The following is a 13092-nucleotide window of genomic DNA, read 5'->3' on the forward strand; positions in this document are numbered from 1 at the left end:
ATTTTGTGCTTAATTTAAGTGATTTATTCAATCCTTCACCCACTTATTCATATTAATTGCATGGTTTTACTTCTCCTTCCTTATTATGTGATGTATGTGAAAAACATGTTTCCTATGTTTTAAAATTAATTATTTTAATTACCTTTATTTCCATTCGATGCCGTGATTAGTGTGTTGAGTAGTTTCAGAACTTCTAAGGCAGGAATGACTCAAAGGATGGAAAGGAAACATACAAAAATTGAAGGAAAGCACAAAACAGAGTTCTTGAAGAAACTGGCATCCACGCGATCGCATGGGCGACGCGGACGCATGCCAAGCGCGAATCAACAACGACGCGGCCGCATGACTGACGCGACTGCGCGCCTTAAGCAAAACACATATGACGCGGCCGCATGACTGACGTAACCGCGTGACAAGAAAAGCTCCGAATGACGCGACCGCGTGACCCACGCGGACGCGTGACAGAGGCCATGCACCAGAAATTGTAGAAAATGCTCATAGCAAATTCTGAGGCCCTTTTTGGCCCAAATCCAAGTCCAGAAGGCATAGACCAGAGGTTATGAAGTGAGGGAATGCATCCAGTCAGAGAGAGCTCTCGCCAATTTTTACTTTCCATGATTTAGATTTAGTTTTGAGAGAGGTTCTCTCCTTTCTCTTTAGTATTAGGATTTAGATTTAGGATTTTTATTCGCTTTCAGGATTATCTCTTTGATCAGGTTCAATATTCCTTTTATTTTCTTTTTCAAGTCAATTTATGAATTCTCCTATGTTCCAGATTATTTGAATTAATGCTATTTGAGGTATTTCAGTTTATTATTGCTCTCTTTTATTTATGTTACTGTTACATCACATCTGAAGGCATTTTTATTCCAGTAGATTTACTTTTCTCCTTTTGGTCTTGGTTGAAAATTCAGTAACTCAGGAGTTATCACACTCAACATGATTGATAATTGTTATCTTTGTTAATTGAATTGAACTTCCATAATCCCAATCTTTTCTTAGGAAATAAATAGGATTCGAAGATCAAACCAATTAATCCCTTGACCTTCCTTTATCTCAGTAAAGGTTAACAAAGTGGAATTAAGATTCAATTCTCATCATCATTGATAAGGATAGCTAGGATAGGACCTCTAATTTCTCCTACCTTGCCAAAAGTTTATTTTACAGTTGTTTATTTATTTTTAATTGCCATTTAAATTAATTGTCATATTTGTTCCTCATTCTTGAAACCCCAAATTTACAATCCCCATAACCAATAATAAGAACATACTTCCCTGCAGTTCCTTGAGAAGACGACCCGAGGTTTGAATACTTCGGTTAACAATTTATTTAAGGGGTTTGTTACTTGTGACAACCAAAATGTTTGTATGAAAGGACTTTTGAAGGTTTAGAAACTATACTTGCAACGAGGATTTATCCGCAATTTTCTGGACCACGCAAAAGTTTCTCTCGTCAAAATGGCGTCGTTGCCGGGGAACTGCTAACGTGTGCCTTATTATTGGTTATTGTAAATATTTTTCTTTTACTTGTTTATTTATTTCTATTTTTCCTTTTTAATTTTATTTGCTACTATGAACTCTCTCGCTTTGAGAAGACAATAGTTATGGTGGACCCTTCCGTGACAACCAACATCCACCAAATTACTATAGTCAAGAGCCATTTCAGGGGGCATACCAAGATGATAGATATGATGGACCCCCATCATATGCATATGAACCTCCTCAAGGATGGATGGAGCCAAGAGGATCTAATCAACCCTTTAGGCAACAACACCCTCCAAGATATCACGGACAACGACCATTCTACAATGCATACCCAGCTGAAAGATATGATGGACAACCTTGTGACTACCAACAAGCCCCACCCCGTGCCTATAGACCAACCTCTCAATATAACCTTGAACCACCACACTCACAAGCTTCTCTTCACCATTCGCCAGCGTATGATCCTTTCCTATCCCAATTCCAATCCAATCACCCCCAAGCACCACCACTTCCCTATGTTTCATGTCCAAATCCATCACCCCGAGAATCAGAGGTTCACCTCAAGGCAACAGTAAATAAACTTCAAACAACCATTCGACAACTGGAGCAAGCAGTAATTCAATTAGCTTCTAGACACGCAAACATTCAAGGACCAACCACAGCCCCATGTGGATAATCTAATGAAGAGCGTAGCATGAAGGAGACACTAAAAACTCCAGTGGACAAGACAGAGCATGAATTCATACTAAAACAAGTAGAAGAAGCTGTCATTGTACAAGAAGAAGAGTTGGTTGAAGATCTAGGAGACGCTGAACCTCCATGGGAATCCAGAGTTGAGGAGAACTCCGTCAAGGACGTTACAGTTGATGCTAAGGAGGATATTGCACAATTCCCAAGGCAAGTCGTTTATGAAGAACTAGACGGAATAACCCAGGACACAAATTCCCTTGATGATGATAGTCACAAGTCTAGCTCTCTTAGTAATGAACTTGCATCCGCAAGTGAATTCTCTGAGATCGAAGAATCTTCCCCAAGTGAATACGAAGATGACGCGGAGGTAGATTTCTCTCAACCTCCAATCTATGACTCAAGTGATTAGGAAGACATAGAAGACTTTGACCAGGACTCAGATGCATTTGAAGAACCTTACAAGGAAGTGGAGGAATTCACAGAAGTGCACAAGGGAGAAGAACTTACAGAACCACCAGAAACACCTACCCCAAGGCCATTACCGCCTAATACAAGCTTCAAGTGGGTACAATCCTTAACCTTTAATTTTACTTATTCACTTGAATATGGTTTACTTGAAACAGATGGCCAGCTTAGAGCTCTCTGCGGCTTTAAGAGTAAGAGGGAAATGGCTCGCACTCAGAGCTGGTGCACAAGGTTCAATAATGCTCCACACTTCAACTCGAAGTGCACGGATTGGTATCCTGCTCAATTGAATGGATCTCGAAAAATGTTTGGTCACTATGGTGAGAATCTACCTTCTAAACCGCCCGGATGGAAAAATATAGGTCAAGACAGAGACGGATTTAAACGCAAGGCTTGGGATCATGGATTCTATTCTGACATTCGTCACCCTGGGAGCTTGACAATCTGTTTGAAGCTGCTCAGAAGCTTTACATGCCTAGTTTGGGACCCCGGAGGCTCTTGGCATTCCAAGAATTGGTGGAGATTTTTGGATGAATTTAAGCATAAGCCGCCATAACAGGAAGCTCCTCCAATGTCCAACTTAAGGACTTTAACTAAAAGTACTAGGTAGGAGACAACCCACCATGGTATGATCGTTTCTCTTTAATTTTTATTTAGTTTTATTTTGTTCTATTATATTGAACCTGGAATTTTGCATCTCACTCATATTAATCATTGCATTCTGCATTTTTCATGCATATAAAAAAAAGGGTGCGCGACGCGACCGCATCACTCATGCAGTTGCGTCGAATGGCGTAAAACATTACCCACGTGACCGCGTCATCTACGTGGCCGCGTGACATGGAAATCGGCATAAGGATCCCACATCCAGCAAGTTGGGTTGGAATCGTGCGGCCATTATGCGTCTAGCACAAGATGGCCCACGCGATCGCATGCCCCATGCGATCGCGTCACTTGCACACAACCAATCCCACGCAATCGCGCGATCCACGCGATCGCGTCACCGGGATTGCACAATTCCCAACAGGAGACAGAGAGTTGCGCCGAAACGACGCTGGCTTCGTGCGTTTGGCACAATTTCCAGCGACGCGATCGCATGCCCCAGGCGATCGAGTCATCCCCTCTCTTACCCCCTCCATGCGATCGGGCGACCCACGCGATCGCGTCAACCCTATTTTCACCACAACCACGTGATCGCGTGCCCCATGCGATCACGTGGATTCAAAATTATAACCCCCCCATTCACGCGAACCCTACCAGTCGCGCCCCCCCCCCCAAACCCCCCCTCTTTTTCCCTCCTCTTCTTTCTTCCTCCACCCACAACCACCCCTGCCCCGAACAGCCGTGCCCGCCACCACCAGCCACCGCGCTGGACGCCACTGCCCCATCATCCCCAGCCACCTCTCTACCCCAACCTCCTTCATTCGCCTTCCAGGTTCCATAAAACGTCACCCTTTTATCCATTCGTAGTTAGTTCATATTTTTTTTCTGTTTCTGTTCATATTTAGGCTAGTTAGATATGCATGTTGTAGTAGATTTTAGGATGTTAGGTAGCCTAAGATGTGGTTAGTGGATTTAGGTCTATTTATTTGCGCTGTTCATGTTTATTGCTTTATGTTTTCGCAATCCTGCTGCTGCTGTAATGTTAGTTCATATGATGTACTCTCCTGCATATTACTGCTCTTTACATTGATTTTTCATGATTATATTCCTTATATGTAACTGCAAGCTTTAATTTTAATTCATATGAACTATTTTATTGCTGTTTATTTTCCGGGACAATCCAATTTTAGCCGGAATGCTGCCCAAATTTCTCTGTAAAATATTTTCATTCATGTTTTGGTTTTGGCATTTTGAACTCTGTTTTCCTCTGCTTTAACCAAACCATTTCATGAATGCCAGGGCATGCTTTCTATCCTTTTTGATTTCCTGGTTCATAAACTGCATTTGTGATGTTTTGATTCCAATTTTTGCTTTCTCTATATCTATTTGAATCAGCATCAACCTGTTTTCTTTATGTGGTTATGAGTTACTTATAGCTTCTAACTGTGAATACTTGTTACTTGAAATATTTTCATTATGCCACTTACTTTAACCCACTTTCTACTAACTCACTAATGTTAACTTCCTAAACTCTTTTTCACTTCGAACCAAACTAACCTTTTTAAAATCTTTCTTCTGGTTTTTCACTTTCTCTTAACCTTCTAACCATGGCATAATGATAATTTTTCTATTTCACATGAATTCAATTACATTTTGGATTGTGCATTATTCTTTTCAAACTTCTAACTCCTATACAATCCTTAATGCACATTTACTTAACTCATTTACCTCATTCTAATTCTCCTTTGCCACTTTGTGTTTCTTTTGACTATTTGCCTATTTGTTTTCCTATTTTTATTATATCCTGGTTTTCTATTTTTCAGGATGTCTGATTCCCAGAGAAAGGGAAAAGAAAAGGCTACCACTGGCAAACGTAAAAGAGGAGATTCATCTATGTCCATCATAGATCTAATGCATGATGCATCCTGGCGGGAGAAACACTTTACCCCGCAGGAGAAGGCTGACCAACTGCTTCCTGCCACTGATCCAATAAAATTTGCAAACTGATACTGTGAGCTGAAGTATCCGGTATTTACAACATCCAGGAACCTATACCTGGAGAGAACTCTGAAGATCCCAGAAGAACTCCAGTAGTACACCTTTGACCAAATCAAACAAAGAGGCTGGTTCTTCCTAGAGAGACCTCTGACTGAGGTCAATGCATTTTGGGTTAGGGAATTTTGCTGCAATTACTTCAAAACCTCCCTAGATGCAGTGAACCTCAGAGGGAAGCAGATTTTGGTTACTGAGGAGGCAATTGCAGATGTTCTGAAACTTCTACCTAAATCTGATCAGCCAGACGGTTATCAGAAAGCTGAGGAGGATATGCGCTATATGCGATTTGATTGGGATGCAGTCAAGGTGAGGATCGCCCTTGACCCGACAGTTCCTTGGATCATGGGTCAGAACACTACCTTGCCCAAGGGAATCAAGCGGGCATACTTGAATGATGAGGCTCGGCTTTGACATCAGATACTTAGCAACTTCATTATGCCGAGTACTCACGAGACTGAGATACCAGCCGCTATGATCACCCTCCTATGGTGTGTGATGGAGGGTAAGGACCTGTACTTGCCACACTTTATCCAGCACTATATGGCTAGGGTCCACGTCCGAGGCACTCTCCCCTTTCCCTATTTGGTTACCCAGCTGGGCCGTCGAGCTGACGTGCCTTGGGAGGATGCTGATGAGAGGCCACCTGCTGCAGAATGCAAGAAGATTATCCCGCACAGCAGGAACTTTCTGGCCTTGGGTTACAGACCTCCAGCCCTCCCTGGTGACACTACCACACCATCTGCCGGCCCCTCTTCCTCTACAGCTACACCTTCCACCACCACTGCACCTCCACCTGCCCCAGAGCCCATCTATCATCTAGTGCCCCACCTGTTTCGACGGCTTGACCAGATGGAGCGTCACAACAAGTGACGCTATGAGAACCTGAAGGTGATGATACGCTCTGGCGACATCCCCCCGAGGCTGAGACCCATCCCCAGGGAGAGACAGAGCAAGCAGGCATAGATCAGGCTGCACCACAGGCAGAGGTTCCACATCAGATTGAGGCTGCAGATCCTGAGATCCCTATCCAGTTAGCAGCTCCTCTACAGTAGCCAGACCCTCAGCCCACCACCACAAAGACTCCAGCTACCATTCCTTCCAGTGATGACACCCCTTCACACCCTTCTTGATTGAGCATCAGGGACGATGCTTCATTTTAAGTGTGGGGAGGTCGCCATCTCTGGCGTATTATTTTGGTGAACCACTACAGACCCTTTTTCTTTTATTTTGGATATTTTTCTGTATTTTTCTCTCTATCTTTATTTTTATTTTCTGAGTATTTATACATTGCTACTTTTATGTATTTTTACTCTATTCCTGCATTTTGCATTTTTAGTTCATATTTTAGTTATTTAGTTTAGTTTGCAATTCTAACTTATTAGTGGATTAATTAGTATAGTTTACCCTTTTTAGCATAAGATAGCTTAGTTTAAATTAGAAAATATAAAAAAGGAAGTAAGCTAGGAACTTGAACATAACAGAATCAAATCCATAAACCTTGTATATGTAGCATTACATCATGTAGTTAAACTAACAACATTTCATCAAGGAGAAACATTAAAACCTTAAAGGCCACCCTAAATAATTTTTTTATGAGAATAATGGGAATTTTTAACTAAACCTGCATAACATATATGAATGATATATGATGTTTGAGTTAGAGAACACACAGCCTGTGAGTCTTGAGCTTAATTGTATGGTTGCATTCAAACCATAATTTCATCCCTGTGTGTTTCGCTTCTTTTTATTCTGATGTTCTTTACTTTGTTTTAATCTATATGTCCAGTTGTAGAATATAGATACATACCAAGAAAGTGATTGAGGCCATTATTTGATTTTAACCCACTTGTCCCAAAAATAGCCTACCTTTTACATCACCTTTGTTAGCCCCCTTGAGCCTTTAATCCCCCCCCCTTTTTTTAATAACCACATTACTAGCCTTAAGCAGGAAAACAAAATAAAAATCCCAAGTTGAATCCTTGGTTAGCTTAAGATAGAAATTGTTTATTGTTTAAGTGTGGGGAAACCTATTGGGAACATAGATGATAAAAAGAAAGGGTTGGAAGTTGAAAGAAACAAAATTAATCAAAATAAAATTTTTGGGAAACATGCTCATGTGAGATTAAAATAATTAAATTTCCATGTGCATTAAAAAAATATTTATTATAATATTTTAATTTTCAGCATTTAAATAAAGGGGATACAAAAGAATTCCCCAAAATGCAAAATAAAAACAATGCATATGGGATAAAAATAAAGATCAAGACATGAGCATGTAACATCAAAAGTGAAAAAATGGGAAAAGAGGTGAAGAAGCTCTAATTTAGAAAGTATGTATGTTAGGTGAAATCTTGGACTAATCAAGGATTCACTTAATTAGCTCACTTAGCCTTATACATATACCCTTACCTTTATCTTGGCCCCATTACAACCTTACCTAAGACCTCATGATTTTTGGTATGACTATATTCTATAATTGTTGATTGGTTAGATGAAGAACAAAGTTATAGAAAGTAAGAATAAAAAGAAGAATAGAGTGATTAACCCAATAAACACTGAGTGACTAGAGAGTAAACACAAAATCCAGTGAGGGTTCAATAACTCATCAACATATATCTATTCTCAATTTACTAATTGTTTTGCAAGTTTGTAAAATATTTTTCTTTCCCATCTCATTTGCAAAAGTGCTTTATTATTTAAGGGTTGGCTATGTATATATATGATTCCTTGAGAATGTGAATTAATTTAACTACATGTAAGCTTTATATATGAGTGAATAAATTAGAATTGCATGACTCATTTAGGTAGTTGCATTTAGAATAGGTTGCATTGCATGGCATTCCACCACCTTACCTTACTTTTTACCTTGGATTTAGCATGAGGACATGCTATTGTTTAAGTGTGGGAAGGTTGATAAACCCATATTTTAAGATACATTTTGTGCTTAATTTGAGTGATTTATTCAATCCTTCACCCACTTATTCATATTAATTGCATGGTTTTACTTCTCCTTCCTTATTATGTGATGTATGTGAAAAACATATTTCCTATGCTTTAAAATTAATTATTTTAATTACCTTTATTTCCATTCGATGCCGTGATTAGTGTGTTGAGTAGTTTCAGAACTTCTAAGGCAGGAATGACTCAAAAAATGGAAAGGAAACATACAAAATGGAAGGAAAGCACAAAATGGAGTTCTTGAAGAAACTGGCATCCACGCGATCGCATAGGCGACGCGGACGCATGCCAAGCGCGAATCAACAGCGACGTGGCCGCATGACTGACATGACCGCGCGCATTAAGTGACACGGCCGCATGACTGACGCAACCGCGTGACAAGAAAAGCTCCGAATGACGCGACCGCGTGACCCACGCGGACGCGTGACAGAGGCCACATACCAGAAATTGTAGAAAATGCTCATAGCGAATTCTGAGGCCCTTTTTGGCCCAAATCCAAGTCTAGAAGGCATAGACCAGAGGTTATGAAGTGAGGGAATGCATCCATTCAAAGAGAGCTCTCGCCAATTTTTACTTTCCATGATTTAGATTTAGTTTTGAGAGAGGTTCTCTCCTCTCTCTTTAGGATTAGGATTTAGATTTAGGATTTTTTATTCGCTTTCAGGATTATCTCTTTGATCAGGTTCAATATTCCTTTTATTTTCTTTTTCAAGTCAATTTATGAATTCTCCTATGTTTCAGATTATTTGAATTAATGCTATTTGAGGTATTTCAGTTTATTATTGCTCTCTTTTATTTATGTTACTGTTACATCACATCTGAAGGCATTTTTATTCCAGTAGATTTACTTTTCTCCTTTTGGTCTTGGTTGAGAATTCAATAACTCAGGAGTTATCAAACTCAACATGATTGATAATTGTTATCTTTGTTAATTGAATTGAACTTCCATAATCCCAATCTTTTCTTAGGAAATAAATAGGATTCAAAGATCAAACCAATTAATCCCTTAACCTTCCTTTATCTCAGTAAAGGTTAACAAAGTGGAATTAAGATTCAATTCTCATCATCATTGATAAGGATAGCTAGGATAGGACCTCTAATTTCTCCTACCTTGCCAAAAGTTTATTTTACAATTGTTTATTTATTTTTAATTGCCATTTAAATTAATTGTCATATTTGTTCCTCATTCTTGAAACCCCAAATTTACAATCCCCATAACCAATAATAAGAACATACTTTCCTGCAGTTCCTTGAGAAGACGACCCGAGGTTTGAATACTTCGGTTAACAATTTATTTAAGGGGTTTGTTACTTGTGACAACCAAAACGTTTGTATGAAAGGACTTTTGAAGGTTTAGAAACTATACTTGCAACGAGGATTTATCCGCAATTTTCTAGACCATGCAAAAGTTCCTCTCATCACTCATCTTTGAATGCACCGAGGACGGTGCAAACTTTTAAGTGTGGGGAGGTCGTCCGACCAGTCACTATTTTTGGGTGACAAGTTTCTAATCCCAACACTTTTGCATTTCATTTTAGGTCTTTTAGGATTTTTAGTTTTATTTTCTTAATTTTGCGTATGTATACATAATAAGCTTAGTCAAAATAATGAAATTTTCCAAGGATTTTATCTATAGGGCATCCCAATTGATTTGAGTAAAAATTTTCATCGAACTTGCTTGAATTATATATATATATATATTGTGGAACATGTTTTGAGCTAAGAACACACAACCTTGTGAGTTTTGAGCTTATTTGCGTGGTTACATCATATAACCACTTATCTTCCTTCTTGTGTGCATTATTCTCTTTCTATGATTGTAATCTTTGATTTGTTTGATTCTTTATGTCCATTATTCCATGTATACATGCATTTATGTGATTGAGGCCATCATTTCATTTGGCTCACTTACCCAAATAGCCTACCTTTTATCAACCTTTTAGCCAACTTTGTGCCTACGATTAACCCACTTTGTTCTTAATTTTAGCACATTACAAGCCTCTAAGCGAAAAACAATAAATGTCCTCTATTTGGATCTTTGATTAGCTTAGGCTAGTGAGTGTGTATCATTCAAGTGTGGAAAAACTTGGGACATTGGTTGGAAAAAAAGGTAGTTTGTATTTTTATATTTGGGAATTGGGTACATGCTCATGTGTTAATTAAATGTAAAATCATATGCATTGATGCTCTTGTATATACTTTATTGCAAAAAGAAAAAAAATGAGAAAACAAAAAGAAGAAAATATATATGAAAAGAAAAAAATAGAAAAATAAAGAAAAAGAAAAAGAAAGAAATAAAAAGGGGACAAAATGCCCCAAAGTGAAGCAATAACAATCAATGCATATGAGTTGTGAAATGAAAAGGAAATGCATGAGTATGTGAAAAAGTGAAAAATGGGTAGTTAGATTAGTACTTAAATTGTATAGGTTGTCATAGGTTAGGTGGGAAGTCTAAGCTTATCAAGGATTCAAATTTCAAGTCCACTTGACCAAATATGCATCCTACCTTGACCCTAGCACCATTACAACCTGTGAAAAGACCTCATGATAATTGTATGCATGCATGAAATATTTGTTGATTGTTAGAAGAAGAACAAATCATTGGAAAGCATGATTAGGAGAGAATTGAGTGGATCGACCCTAAACACTTGAGCGACTAGAGTGCAAACACTTCCGGTGAGGGTTCGATTACTCAATTACATGTCTCCACCTATGATCATCTCTTCTTGTAAGTTTATAAAAATATTTAATAACTTAATTCAATTGTGGATTTGATTTGATTGCTATGCCTTAGCCCTTGTGCCTATATATGTTCTCTTGGGAATTGATTTATTTTGACCAAGCAATTGCATTCATTTAGGTAGGTTGCATTTAGTTAATTCACATTGAATAAATGTTGATACCCTTTGTTTCCTTCTTGGTTTAAGCATGAGGACATGCTATGTTATTTCTATGCTTTATTGTAGATCTACTCTTGTTCCTTCTATTTTCTTCCAATTCAATTTGAGGTAATTCATAATAATTGTGTTCCTTTTGATTGTTGTTATTAATTCCTTGCAATAAGTAGTTGTTAGATTTCATTGTTGTTATCAATTTACTTTGCTTTCCTTTTATACCTCTCAAGTGTTTGATGAAATGTTTGATTGAACTTTAGTGTAGATTTTGTGCCTCTTGGCTTTGGTAGAGTAATTAGTGACGCTTGAGTTATCTAATTCCTTTGTTGATTGATAATTAGAAGTTGCTAATTGATTTGGATACCACTAAAGCTAGTTGGTGTGCAGAAATTGTGATTACACTTTGATTATGTAAAATTCATCGCTCTTTCTTTTCCTGGTAATGGCGCCAAAAACATGATGCCAATACCATGGTTCACAACTTCGCACAACTAACCAGCAAGTGCACTGGGTCGTCCAAGTAATACCTTACGTGAGTAAGGGTCGAATCCCACGGAGATTGTTGGTATGAAGCAAGCTATGGTCACCTTGTAAATCTCAGTCAGGCGGATATAGAATAGTAATGGGGCTTTCGAAAATAATTAATAAGATAGGGATAGAAATACTTATGTAAATCATTGGTGAGAATTTCAGATAAGCGCCAACTGAAAATCAAATAGGATAAAAAGAAGAGAATATATTATAAATTCGAAACTATCAATGAAACTTAGCTCTAATAAGACGAGAGGGACTTGTAGCTTTTTGCCTCTTGAATAGTTTTGGCATCTCACTTTATCCATTGATGTTCAGAATGATTGGCTTCTATAGGAACTCAGAGTTCAGATAGTGTTACTGATTCTCCTAGTTCAGTATAATGATTCTTGAACACAGCTATTTTATGAGTTTTGGCCGTGGCCCGAAGAACTTTGTTTGCTCCTCCCTCATTGCTTTTTGATCTTCTCTTATTTCATGAAGGATGATGGAGTGCTCTTGATGTTCCACCCTTAGTTGTCCCATATTGGAACTCAATTCTCCTAGGGAGGTGTTGATTTGCTCCCAATAGTTTTGTGGAGGAAAATGCATTTGAGGCATCTCCGGGATCTCATGGTGATGAGCTTCATACGCCTCTTGAGCTCCATGAATGGGCTCTCTTGCTTGCTCCATCTTTTTCTTAGTGATGGGCTTGTGAGATGGATCTTTCCATCTCCCATGGCTCAGAGGTGGAAGCAATTGTCTTCCCTTTCCTCTTTCTTGAGGTTTCTCTGGCCTTAGGTGCCATTAATGGTTATGAAAAAATAAAAAAAGCTATGCTTTTACCACACCAAACTTAGAATGTTGCTCGCCCTTGAGCAAAAGAAGAAAGAATAGAAGAAGAAGAAGAAGATATGGAGGAGATAGAGGGATGTGTGTATTTGGCCATATGGGTGGGATTGGGTGGGAGAGAGATGTGAATTCTGAAGGTAGGTGGGTGTATGGATGTGAGTGGTAAATGGAAAACAGAAGGGATGGTCATGAATGGAAAGAGAGATGATGAGGTAGGTGGGGATCCTGGGGGATCCACTGATCCTGAGATGATTCTGTGGGGTCCACAGATCCTGAGGTGTTCAAGGATTTACAACCTTGTACCAAATTAGGCATGTAAAATGCCCTTGCACACAACTCTGGGCGTTCAGCGCCAGGTTGGTGCCCATTTTGGGCGTTCAACGCCCATTTGTTGCCTATTTTTGGCGTTGAACGCCAGAACCATGCTTGTTCTGGGCGTTCAGCGCCAGCTCCTCTCCAGGGTGTAATTCTGGCGTTCAGCGCCCAGATGATGCCCATTTTGGGCGTTTAATGCCCAGACACTGCCCATTTTGGGCAAGAAGTATCCAATGACATCTTTGATAGCTCAGATAAACCATCAT

Source organism: Arachis ipaensis, chromosome B04 (assembly GCF_000816755.2).
Source record: "Arachis ipaensis cultivar K30076 chromosome B04, Araip1.1, whole genome shotgun sequence".
Lineage (NCBI taxonomy): Eukaryota > Viridiplantae > Streptophyta > Magnoliopsida > Fabales > Fabaceae > Arachis > Arachis ipaensis.